Here is a 14,145-nt window from a genome sequence, read left to right as displayed (position 1 = left end):
CACTGGTCTTCTCCAAAATTTGGCGCATGGTGAATATCTGGTCTGTTGTTGATTTTCCAGGTCTAAAGCCACACTGCTAAGAATCAATCAGTTTGTTGACGGTGGTCTTTCACACAGTACGCTCCATAGAACCTTATGGGCGATATTTAGGAGGCTTATCCCACGGTAATTGGCACAGATTGTGGGATGTCCCTTTTTATGGATTGGGCAGAGAACACTGAGATTCCAATCGTCAGGCATGCTTTCTTCGACCATATTTTGCAAAGAAGCTGATGCATGCACCTTATCAGTTCTTCGCCGCCGTTTTTGAATAGCTCGGTCGGTAATCTATCGCCCCCTTCGCTTTGTTGTTCTTCAGTCGGGTAATAGCTATTCGAATTTCTTCATGTTCGGGTAATGGAAAGCGGTGCCACCGTCATCGTTTGGGGAATCGAGTTCACCATCTCCTGGTGTTGTACTTTCACTGCCATTCAGCAGGTCGGAGAAGTGTTCCCTTCATAATCCCAGTATGCCCTGGACATCGGTTACCAGATTACCACCTTGGTCTCTACATGAGGATGCTCCGGTCTTGAAACCTTCGTAATTTCGCTTCATTTCTTCATAAAATTTCCGAGCATTACCTCTGTCTGCCAGCTTCTCAAGCTCTTCGTACTCACGCATTTCGGCCTCTTTCTTTTTTTGTCTGCAGATGCATCTCGCTTCCCTCTTCAGCTCTCGGTAGGCAGTCTGTTTTCTCTCCGTTGCGAGACGGCAATCCTCATCGTACCAGCTTGTTTTTTGTCGTTGCCGAAATCCAATTGTTTCGGCTGCAGCTGTACGCAGTGAGTTTGAGATGCCGTTCCACAGTTCCCTTATACCGAGATGCTAATGAGTGATCTCAGAGAGCAGGAGTGCAAGTCGAGTAGAGTATTTCGTGGCTGTCTCTTGTGATTGCAGCTTTTCGACGTCGAACCTTCCTTGTGTTTGTTGACGGGCGTTTTTTGCTGCACAGAGGCGAGTGCGTACCTTCGCTGCTACTAGATGATGGTCCGAGTCTATATTTGGTCCTCGGAGCGTACGCACGTCTAAAACACAGGAGACATGTCTTCCGTCTATCACAACGTGATCGATTTGGTTACGCGTATTTCGATCAGGAGACAGCCAAGTAGCTTGATGTATCTTCTTATTCTGGAATCTGGTACTACAGACGACCATATTTCGGGCCCCAGCGAAGACAATTAGCCCCAGCCCGTTTGGCGATGTTTCGTCATGGAGGCTGAATTTCCCCGACTGTTGTGCCAAAGACACCTTGAAGAACCTCGATTTTATGCGGATTGTGGCTAGATGTTCATCAATCGGGGTGAATGCCAGGACTCGGCGACGGAGTCTCTCTCCCACCCCAAATCCAACACCAAATTTGCGCTCATTTATATGGCCGCTGTAGTAAATGTCATATTTTTCTTTGCATACTTGACATTGTTTTATCAGTGTAGCTATTCTTTGTGTCATTTTCGGGAAATAATATTTCTCCGATAATTGCATTTTATTTTCCTAAGCGTACCTATGTGCCCTGTTGTGAGTCCGTAAAATAATTTCGTCCTGGTCCGTTTCATTTGTTATATCTTCTACTTTCATTTCAGCAAATCTTATTTTGAAGGATCTAATATTTTCTGGATATAATCTTTGAATCTGTCCCATTACGTCTTCTGACGTGTAGATACCGTTTATTACTGAAGGATTTAAATACTTTTTCAATATTTCCTTTAGATTATCATCAGAATATGTGAATTAAAAAATGGTATGTCTATGGAATGTAGGGAATGGAATGGTAAACTTATAGTCAGGATGTTGTTCTTTGTAAATAAAAATTTGATTTTTAAAAGCATTTATTGGCATTTCATTTTGTTTTGGTACTCGAGACAGTGCGTCGGCAACAATATTTTCTTTTCCCGGTTTATAGAGTAACTCCTTATTGCACTCATCAAGGTAAGACTTCCATCTTTTAATCGCTATTCCATCTTTCCAATTACAATAGTGGTTCGTGATCTGTATAAATTTTAACTTTAGAACCTCCATAAAGATAACCTTTGAAAGACTTTACTGCCCAACATATAGCTAACATTTCTTTTTTTGCAGTTTCGAGAGAGTACAGCTCCTTTGCATGGTCAGAGGCGTCTGCAGTTAATGTAAATTCTTTATTGAAATCAGAATATTGTAGTATTATGTCATCAGATATTAACGCATTTTTTAGCTGTTCAAATGCTTTCTTGGCCTCATTATCTAGATGTATTGTTTTCCTAGCCGATGCCCATTCCGATATTCTTCCATCTTCTCCCCTGAGTAGTGCCGTGAGCGGTTTGGCTATTGCAGCGTAACCCATTATAAACCTTCTATAATAACCGGACAGTCCAAGAAATGATCTGAGTTCTTTGAGGGTTTTTGGGCATGGATAATTAGTTATGGCTTCTACCTTTGCTGGGTTTGTTTCGATACCCTTGTCTGACCAAATCAAATTCTACTTTGGTTTTGAAGAACTCTCATTTATCTAGTTGGCATTTTATATTTGCTAAGTTCAAAGTTTGGAAAATTAGATCAAGGTTTTTACAGTATGATTCAACGTCTTGACTAAATACGATGATGTCATCGATATAAATGTAGCAAATTTTCCCTATGTGGTCTCTAAGAATGTCATCGTGTCCTTGATGACATTTAGAAGGAGCGTTTTTAAGTCTAAATGAAGGTCTGGTGAATTCATATTTTCCGTTATTAATTGAAATGACTGTTTTCTCAATATCACTTTCTTTCAGAAGAATTTGATAAAACCCACTCTTAAGGTCTAATACGGAAAATAATTTGTTATTGCCTAACTGAGTAAGTACTCCATTAATATCTGGTATTGGGTACCTATCCGCTATTGTAACACTATTTAGTTTCCTGTAATCGATTTCCATTCTATATATTTTTATGTTTGAGGCGTCTAATTTTTTTGATACAATCCACACAGGTGAATTGTATGGTGATCGATATGGACGTATAATATTATTATCTAAAAGTTCTTTAACTTGCTTGTTGACTTCGTCTTTCAAAGTCATGGGGTACTGATAGAATTAAGAGTATACTGGTGTGTCATGTGCGTATTTCGGCTTTAACGTTAGTGGTATAAGTTAGTTTGTCATGGGGTTCTGCAAAAAGATTTGGGTATTTTTTTAGCAATCGATTTAACTCTATTCGCTGAAAATTTGTTAGATGATCTATTCGAGGTATTATAACATTTACTGAATCAAATACCAATTCTTTTATGGGGATATTTTTTCCATTTTTAAAGAACAATTTTGCTTTTTCGGTGTCAATTATGGCACCTAGTTCTTCAAGCTGTCATTTCCCAGTATTCCATCAAATGTTGTGAGTGTAGGTGATAAAAAAAAATTAACTAAAGATTTAGGATCATTAAACAAAGTAGCCATTTTGTAATGAGTTATTTTTATTTTTCCTCCTACTGATACTGCATCAAATGGGTTTTCATTTGGTAGTGGATTTCGTACAAGTTTTGGTTGAATATAATTTCTGTTAGAACCACTGTCAATCAGTATTTTAAATTTTTGTCCGCTCCCCAACTTACATTCGATGTATAGAAGTGAGGTGTCAGTTATTCTAAAAAATTAACACCAATAGAATCGTGTTGTTCTTGGTCACTATTTTCAATGGCTTCGGTATATTCGTTAAGTGTTTCGTTGTATTCCATCTGTTCTTCTTGTTCTGAAATAGTTTGCTGATAATCACCCATTGTTGGTGGTAGCTCCTCTGTATCTGGTTGTTGGTAGATGTCTGCCTGAATATTTAAGTTTCTTTGTCGTTTGGCTATTTCATTTGATAGCATGGGGGGCCTTTTACGTAGATCAAATTTTGGTCTGTTCATATCATTAATCTGTTTAGTTTGAATACTTCTGTCAATGTCCATCGGTTCTGGTCGTAGTTTGGCTGCCATAAGGCGAGGTGGTTGATATGTTGGTTTTTGTATGATAGGATTCTGTTGTAATTGATTACCTATATTAGTAAAGTATTGCCTTTGTTGTGGCTGTCCAAAAAATTATTTGATTGTCTGTGATACATATTTGGGTTTTGCATTGTGCTAATTCTAGGTGGAAGAGGAGGTTTAGTCTGAAGATATACATTGTTAGGGATCAGAACATGGTGTGGTACCGTCATTGGTCTATTGGATTGCTTTCTGAAAGTATTTTGTTGTCCTCTATTTGAAGCATGATTGGTATGGAATGATTGACCCTCTAACTTCAAGCATAAATGTAATGCAGTTGGTAAGTCTGTAGGTTCCTTCATGCCGAGGATACGTGAAAGATCTCCACGTATTCCGCGAATAAAAGTATCGAGAGCTTTATCTCTGTATAATTTAGTCATTAACTGTACCACTTCACTGGCCAATTCCATACAACCTATTTTGTTAAGTATCAAAGAAAGATGCTTATAAACAACCTGATGGAATTCTTCTACAGATTGGTTAGGACTTTGTGCTATTGTGGTCATTTCGTATTCTAAGGAATCTAAATCCCTTTTGTCTGCGTAGTGTAGCATAAGACATTTAAATTTAAAGGAACATTGTAGGATTCTAACGCCGTATCTGCGTTGCCAGTTATTTTATTATCAATAGTATGCAAAATACCAAAGTACTTTGCAGTACCAATTGTGTGTGCGTATGTTTTCAATATTCTATCGATACTTTTCTTCCATAAACCAAACTCGTCTGGGTTACCGGAAAATTCTCGTAGACTTTTCACGATATCGGGTTCCTTATCTAATTCTCCTAAATTTCCCTGATGCTCTGGGTTAATTCCTTGACACTCTATATTCGTAAAGTCAAATGAATGACTTTGGGATTGTTGTACTAAAATTGGAAGTTGTTCATTTAAAACTTGCCGAATGGCATTTCTTAAATCGTTGGGTTGTGTCATGTTTCTGTTGTTCTGGTGCGTCACCTGTCTTCGTAAATGCCTTTGATTTTCTTCAATTGGTGGATGTGAGTTTTCTTCTATGTTAAGTATAGGTGGCCTAATTAAACTATTTTGATTGGCCATTCGTTTTCTAAATTTAATTTTCTTTTCAATTTATCAAAAAACAAGTAAGGAAGGGCTAAGTTCGGATGTAACCGAACTTTTTATACTCTCGCAATTTATTTATTTAACTTCATTTATATTATATAATACACAATTTGACCCACATATTCGTCATATATATTGTATAAAGTTATATATATTGTATAAAGTCCATTGAAAGTTGGAAACCATAATATTAGGTTAGAAGCACCGAGGTCCTCGTGTTTGAAATATGGGGCCTTAAAAAGCTATGGTCCGATTTTGGCGATTTTTAGAATGGGGCTGCCACACTATTAACATAGTATTTGTGCAAAGTTCTGCACCGATATCTTCACTAGTGCTTAATTTATATATTGTAAAGTAAACGATTCAGATCGACTTCAAAGTTCTGGTATATAGGAAGTAGGCGTGATTGTGAAGCGATTTGGCCACTTTTTACAACATATCATTGGGATGTAAGGAAACTATTACAAACCAAGTTTCATTGAAATCGGTTGAGTAGTTCCTGAGATATGGTTTTTGACCCTTAAGTAGGCGACGCCACGCCCATTTTCCATTTTGTAAAAAAATCTGAGTGCAGCTTTCATCTGCCATTTCTTATGTAAAATTTAGTGTTTCTGACGTTTTTCGTTAGTGAGTTAACCCACTTTTAGTAATTTTCAACCTAACTTTTTTATGGGAGGTGGGCGTGGTTATGATCCGATTTCTTTAATTTTTGGACTGTATTAGGAAGTGGCTTTTTCAGATTTTTTTACAAAATGGAAAATGGGCGTGGCGTCGCCCACTTATGGGTCAAAAACCATATCTCAGGAACTACTCGACCGATTTCAATGAAGCTTGGTTTGTAATAGTGTCCTTACCTCCCAATAATATGTTGTGAAAATTGACCAAATCGCTTCACAGCCACGCCTACTTCCCATATACCAGAACTGAAGTCAATCTGAATCGTTTACTTTACAATATATAAAGTAAATACTAGTGAAGATATCGGTGCAGAACTTTGCACAAATAGTATGTTAATAGTGTGGCAGCCCCATTCTAAAAATCGCCGAAATCGGACCATAGGTTTTTAAGGCCCCATATATCGAACACGAGGACCTCGGTGCCTCTAACCTAATATTATGGTTTCCAACTTTCAATGGACTTTATACAATATATATGACGAATATGTGGGTCAAATTGTGTATTATATAATATAAATAAAGTTAAGTAAATAAATTGCGAGAGTATAAAATGTTCGGTTACACCCGAACTTAGCCCTTCCTTACTTGTTTAATAGTATATTCTTTATAATTTGTATTTATGATTTAATCAAGATTTTTTTTAAGTTTAAATTTTCACACTTATGTTTTCACTTAAGTCTAACTTACATTGCTATTTTTTTAATGTGGCTGCTCTTCTTGGTAACCGGGATCTCTCCCGTTTGGTCCGTCCCTACTAGGGATCCTGCAGCTTACTCTTGAATAGAAGGTGTCCTGCGGGCTTACCTTACAGGACGTGCAGACCACCGATGTCAGTTGTCTTTTAACAGCATTGGTTCTTATGCCCAACGATGTTGTGGAAAAATGTCCTTTTCTGGGTCTTCATCGGTTCCCTGCTCGGGCCAGTTATTTCCCAATAAGTTGGAAAGGATTAATTTGGTTGTAACAACTTTATTCACTACAAAAATGTCACTGAACAAAAAAGTTTACAAATGTCCTAAGCTAGCTGTGGGTCAATGACACAACTTGGATCGTTCGAAGAAATAATACCAATGGCAGCGATTTGGTTTTTTTATCTTACAGCCTTTTAAAATTTTTCTGGTTGAGATTTTGTCGAGTGAGAAACTTTCTTCCTCTTTGGGAACACAACACCCTTTTCTTTCAGATATTTCAAGAACTGTCGGCTCATTTATTGTTTTATCGGGCTTTAATTCGTGTTTTATGAACAGATACCATTTCCGGCAACCCAAAGACAGGACGGCTCGTCGTTTGTCATGTTTCGGCTTGAGAGATATTTCTGCTATTAAGACAAGTAATAAGTACTAATTACAGTTATAAACTAAGCTACAAGCATCATATATACATGAATATATACTACAACAAGAGAACTGATGTAAGCGCTCGAAAACTCTAAAAGTTACTATCACTCTACCGATGGGTTAAAAGAAAGTAACGTAACACGCAAGTTTTAAGCAGTTTAAAAAAAATGCCGGCAGTTTCATTTCATTTTGCTTCGAAAAAAACCCAACGACGACACGAAACGACGTAGCGACGGCTGATCACAAATGTCGCTTTGAAGCTAGCGTCTTGAACATTTTAAAGACGGCAGCGACATATCAAACAGCAATTTCATTGTTGCCATACTAAAATCTTTCACTTCAATAAAATTTACATATTTAGTTTAAAGTGAAATTATTTGTGCAAAAAATGTAAAAAAGGTCGATTTATTTGTTTTAAATAATCGATTGTTATTGCAATTGATGTATCAAAGCTTTTTTATGTTTCTGCCGGCAAAATAACGTCATACTTGTGAGAACTTTGAATAATTTTACATTTCACATATTAGTGGCAGCTCTACAGCGGCCATTGTCGTCGGACAAATTAGAAACATTTCTAATTTGGCGACAGCGAAGACCTCAACCCTTTCGTCGCAAAGTCGTGATGTTGTCTAAAAATCTGTGCCCATAAGAACGCGTGTATTTTAATATTGACAGATATTGCTTGTCGCTTGTCGTCGTCTATGTGTTCAGCACTTGAAGGCAAACTTTCAGAGCTTTCACTTTGGGATTTTTCTTAAATATAAAAATAAGTAGATAAAAGCCCCAAAAATTTGCCTGAAAGAATTGGGAAAAAATATAAAAAAATATTACAACAACAACAGTCACCATGAGGCAATAAGAATAGGTTTGAATTTTCCCCAGTACTTGTCCCATGGAGCCAAGAAAAAGAGTTCTTCAAATGCAGTATATTTCATATTTTTGCCCTTGAATAATATTGTATATGGGTGAATCTACGATAAGAGGTAACTTGTGGGGCAATCAGCTTAAAGTATTACTTTTATCCTTTATGTTGCTATTTTTTAAATAAATCACATCATATTAATGTAGTGTATTAAATAACATTACAACTTACTGCATAATTAACGAAATTTTTTCTGATATTCCTTACAAAGTCTGAAAAAGTCTCTCCCCTGATTTGTCCCCTTGCTACTTTTTATTTCGGACAATACATATATATTTTGTATGATATGCTAAACCTAATCTAAGTTCAATCGGAAGTAAAATAATTAAAATTAAGTATTGTTAAATAAAAAACAAAATTATTTTGTTTATTTCATATAATTTTTATACTCTCGCAACTAAAGTTGCTTGTCTACATAACGGTTATTTGTAAGTCCTAAAACTAAAAGAGTTAGATATAAGGTTATATATACAAAAGTGATCAGGGTGACGATCAAATCCGGATGTCTGTCTGTCCGTCCGTGCAAGCTGTAACTTGAGTAAAAATTGACGAAATTAAATGTAACTTGGAACACGTTTTCCTTCGGACCACAAGAAGGTTAAGTTCGAAGTTGGGCGGAAACGGACCACTGCCACGCCCACAAAATGGCGATAACCGAAAACACATAATGAGGTATAACTAAGCCATTAATTAAGCTATGAAAGTGAATTTGGTACAAAGGATTGTTCTGAGAAAACTACTAAAGCTATATCAACGAAACTCGCAGGAGTCGTTTTTTTTCAGGAATTTCCTTATATAGTCCAAAAATGGATGAAATCGGATTATAACCACGACCATCTCGAAAGGTTACTTTTAAAACTACTAAAAATGCTTTAATTCAGTAAGGAAAACCAACAGAAACCTTAAATTTCATTATAAAGAAGGTCCAGAAGACCTTCACTCAAAATGGTAAACACAATTTTTAATGGGCGTGGTTCTGCCCACTTATGGGTCAAAAACCATACTTCCGAAACTGCTCGACCAATATCAATTAAATTTGGTTTATAATATTTTCCTTACATCCCAATGATATGTTGTGAAAATAGTCCAAATCGGTTCACAACCTATCCTCCTTCCTATATACCAGAACTTTGAAGTCGATTAAATCGTTTACTTTACAATATATAAATTAAGCACTAGTGAAGATATCGGTGCAGAACTTTGCACAAATACTATGTTAATAGTGTGGCAGCCCCATTCTAAAAATCGCCGAAATCGGACCATAGGTTTTTAAGGCCCCATATATCGTACATGAGGACCTCGGTGGTTCTAACCTAATATTAGGGCTTCCAACTTTCAATTGACTTTATACCATATAAATGACGTATATGTGGGTCAAATTGTGTGTTATATTAATGAAATTAAATAAATAAATTGCTTGTACTTGTTAAAATTAACTTTTGTCCCGATTTTTTTATGTATCTACCCTGCCAAATTTTGTTCCGCTCGTACGACATAAATTCAAGGACAATCGCATTGAAAAAAGAGCTCATTGGCTCATTTCAGCCTGAAGTTAACAATACTAATCGCGAAATCCGTTTGAGCGCTGTAGTTTTTCAGTTATTGCGGCCCGATCGTGCGGTGTACTGGATTCGAAAACTAATTTTGTAATTAATTAGTAATGTATACTATTAATTTAATTTATTTGCCTTCATTGTCCTAAATTACTAATACTGTGATAATTAAAGTGAAATAAATAATTAACCCAAAAAATACTTCAGTCAATTAAAACAGAGAGTTAGAGAGCAGTGGAGTTACTATTCATCATGACACACGGCCCGGAAATCGTGACCTGCTTGATTGTTGATACTTTCTTGCGTAAGCATCTGAACATGACCCCCTCCCCACCTCCAGCCATCACCAGCATCAACAAAACCAAAAATCCAACGCAGAATCGCTCTTACCAACAGGTGCTGAGTGGACATTTAAATGTAAAAGTCATTTCTCGATGAACCAAAACCAAACTCTACAAGTCCCTCATCATCCCGTTCTGCTTTATGGTGCAGAAGCATGGATGATGTCAACATCCGATGAGACAGCACTAGGATTTTTCTAAAAAAAGGTTTTGTGAAAGATTTATGGTAAGCCCTCCACTCCGTTGGAAAAACCAGGTAAAAAGTGACCTGGTTTCTATTGGTATTTCTAATTGGCGCCAGACAGCAAAAAGGAGAGAAAACTAGCGCACAACTAGATTCGCCTATAATCGCATAAGCAGTGCATACGCCAAATATGTATATATGTATATATAAATAAGATCAGGTTGACCAGACTCTACCCATGCCAAATCTTCTTTTGAAAGGACAGAAGATATATTACGTCTTTAAAAAGTCAGAAATGTTTTTGAAAGATCTTAAGAAATTATATGTATTTAATATTTGTTTCGTTTATTTAGGATAAAGAGTGAATTTATTGATTTGTTATTTCAATTTTACGGTTTATTCATCTAGGAAAGAGAGTACCTTTAATTTGTAATACTATTTAAAATTAATTTTTTGCTTTTGGTAAAATAATTATCTACCATAAACTTTACGTCTCTCCCCTGCCCGATATATTTACCCTGGTCGTCGAAAAAGAAATAAAATATGTATTAAGTGACTTGTCCTTACATGAGAAGATAAATAAAAGGGACAAAAATCATAATATGTATAGAGTTTCTTCAAAAAGATCCAAAGTTTTTCTTTGGCCGTTTTCTTTATGCAATTGAAACCTCTTATCGTATAATCACCCATATAGTCCTTATAGCCTAGACAGATGGCAGCGCTAATTTGCATTAGCGGCGTTGATTTGCTTTAACTCGCGCATTAATTCATTTTAAAGCAAATTAGTAATGCACAAAAATTCCGTGTATTTAGCTGAATTTACCACATTTGAGCTGGCAAAGCTGCACCAAAATGGTCGATTTTTGCTATTGTGAATGTTAATTGAAAAAAAAGAAGAAGAAAACGTCAACAAATGATAGAAAGAAAAGCGTTAGAGGTAAGAAGTTTTTAAATTTCTATTTAAATTATGTGCAAGTTTACTGACAAAATCAAATTTTAATATTTCAGAAGATGGCAGAAAATAAGCAGCGAGTGTTTTGGACGACGAATGATGAAAGCGTTTTAATTGACTTGTGGCGTGAGCGGGCCGTAAATTTAAGACGTGCCAAGCGCAATTTACATATATATGCGTATATATCTGTGCCGTTATAAATTTACTCCGATGGAAGTTCATGTTAAAATTAGAAACCTTACACAAATATACAGGCATACTATGCTAATATAAAACATTTTTAACATTATTAACCTTTGTGAAATTGCAGAGAAGAAAAGAAGAAAACTGGCCCATCGAGGAGCTCGCCATTGTTGTCGTCATTGGATACCTCATCCACATCCATGAGTATTTCTAAAAAGAGGAATTATATGGGTGAATTGGTGGCAAAACAACAACATGAATTGCTTAAGGTAGTGGTGGAAGATGGAAGAGACGTAAAAGAAAGAGTTATTAATTGTATTGAAGAACAAAATAGTTCTACAAAAGAGTTTATTAGTATTTTTAAAACTTTGTTGGAAAAAATGTAAATATGATATTTATTTTGTATACATATTAGTAGTTATTTACATAATAATAAAAATGTATTTGAAGTAAATGTTAATTTAAAAAGGAAATATTAAATATTTAAAATAAAATGAAATGAATTAAAGTGTAATGTAAATAATTGAATTTATTAATAATAAAAATGAATTTAAAAAAGGAAATTTGAAATGAAAAATAAAACAGCTACAGTGGTAAGTAACGTAATTTGCACCGTTTTGAAATCTGATTGCTATGGCATTCCTAACCGCTGTCGCTGTTTGGTCATTTTCTCCTAATCTTGTTGTGTGATTGGGTTGATGTCTTCTTTCATCTTCTGCTGCTTCTTGTATCCATGCGGGAATAACTTCATCGTTCTCATTCTTTAGAAAATTATGCAAAATGCAACATGCTCTAATTATAGTAATATTAACATTTTTAGGAGCAACTTGCAAGCCTCTTCCAACTTTACGGAAGCGCGCTTTAAGTTGACCAAAGGTATTTTGATCACTCGGCGACAGTCGATAATTAAAGTGCTTTTCAACAGGCGATTGATTAACCCCATATGGATATGGTTTCATCATGTGATGTGATAAACGAAAAGCTGAGTCGCCAGTAAGAAGCACAGGTACATTGATGCCTTCAATTATTTCGTTATTTTCCTTAAAAATACGAGCGTGTTCATGTAATTTCTTAAGTGAACTCCTCTCAAATATGTACGAGTCATTATTTCTCCCAGTGGATCCTATGTTTATGTACGTGAACTTTGATAAGAAATGTAAACACATGTGTATGATAATCAATACAGTCATAAATTTACCTGTGATCACAGCTTGCCAACCAAATGACTGAATACCAGCCTTTATAATTGTAATAGTCTTTTTTGGGCTGGATTTCGATGTGGCAGCCATCTACAGCACCAAAGCATTGTGGGAACCCCATCAATTTGAAACCTTCTACAATTCTTCTTAATTCTTGCGGATGCGTCGGGTATGCATTAACGCAATCCGCAAGAGTATCACATACTTCATGACAAAAATCGATCACAATTTCACCAACTGTGCTACGCCCAATGCCAAACAAACTAGCAACAGTCCAATATTCCGCTGACGAACCCAAGGAAAATAGTGCTATAACTACTCTTTTTTCAAGTGGGATACAGCGCCTCATGTTGCTATCCATTTTTTCAATACCCTTTACCTTTTCGCACACTTTCTTGAATGCCCTTCTATCTAGCCGAAAATTTTCTTTGAACCTTGAGTCATCCATGGTTGGGACATCGTGCTCCCAAAATATACCTCCTCGATCCTTAAAATACACAATTATTGATTTCAATCCCAAATTGAAATAACTATTTGCTTACGAATTTCCAAATATGTCGATGGTGCGCCTGAGCGATTACAAGTCCAGCTTGTATGATTTCGTTAAAATCTACTATTGCTTTTAATTGCACTTCATTATCTTTTAATGTATTTAATAACAATTGAATTCTTTCGTTAAATTTCTTTTTGTTTTCCAAAAATACCAAAATTGCCAGTAATAACTCTTTCTTATCAATTTTTATTTCTCGTTTGTAATAAATAAACAAATGTCACAATCAACTGTCAAAATGCACAAGTCTGCCATCTGTCGAAAACGGACTATAACTTTTCAAAGCCCCACATATCGAACATATTGAATTCAGCGCCTAAGGGTAAATTTTAACCGAAAATATGGGTAAATCTCTCAGATAATTTAATGTAATTCAGAAGAAATTGTTTTTTTTCTAATAATGTGATAATTATTAAAATCTGGCCATAACATCTCCTAGTTCCCATATACCTATAATAATTATAGGTTTTTCAAAAATACGTTGGGCTTTATTCCACATTTATGTATTGGTTAATATATGAGATATCTTAGCAATATGAAGTGAGCGTATAGTCTTGGATATAGTGTACCTTGCTGGTGAAAATGAATGAAATCGGTTCAGAAATTACCTCAGCCCTCATATCTATATACAGTACGCTCCGCGTATAAGAAACCCGCTTATAAGAAAAGTCCGTTTATAAGAAACAAATTTGAAACACCTTGGACCACTTAAGAATTTTCATCTAAATAAGACCGCTTAAAAGAAAAACCGCTTACCAGAAAAAACCGGATAAAATAAATTTTTTTTCTTCACGAAATTTATCTGCCCATACAAAATAAACCTCTTAAACGAAATAATTTTCAAAACTTTGTGCTGGCAATGTTATATCATAAATGTATTAAAATTTGTATCTGGCAACGCTAAAATTTGCTTCACAGCTGTTTTTAAAAATAGAAAATAATCGAAAAAAGCAAGAAATAAAAATGGAAAAACTTAAAAGAAACGCTTTGCCAATTAAAACAAAAATCAAAATTGTGGAAGAAGCAAAAAGCGGCAAAGGCCGAAGCGAAATCTCCAAAAAATATAATATTGCAAGCAGCACGATTTCGAAAAATTGGATTTCACACCAAAAAGCATTGAAATTGTATTTTTACCACCGTGTACTACAAGTCTAATT

At 35.5% G+C, this 14,145-nt stretch overlaps 1 long non-coding RNA gene across 1 annotated transcript; it reads right to left on the bottom strand.

The window, feature by feature from the left end:
• Nucleotides 1–11,753: 11,753 nt before the first annotated feature.
• On the bottom strand, nt 11,754–13,921 carry LOC105220005 (uncharacterized). The gene is made up of 3 exons (XR_008471969.1): nt 12,981–13,921; nt 12,438–12,925; nt 11,754–12,362 (listed from the first exon to the last, which is right to left on the bottom strand). It is a non-coding gene; the product is annotated as an uncharacterized LOC105220005 (long non-coding RNA).
• Nucleotides 13,922–14,145: the final 224 nt, after the last annotated feature.

Source organism: Zeugodacus cucurbitae, chromosome 6 (assembly GCF_028554725.1).
Source record: "Zeugodacus cucurbitae isolate PBARC_wt_2022May chromosome 6, idZeuCucr1.2, whole genome shotgun sequence".
Taxonomy (NCBI): domain Eukaryota; kingdom Metazoa; phylum Arthropoda; class Insecta; order Diptera; family Tephritidae; genus Zeugodacus; species Zeugodacus cucurbitae.
Note: the sequence above shows the minus strand (reverse complement) of the source record. Positions and strands in the feature narration are given on the sequence as shown.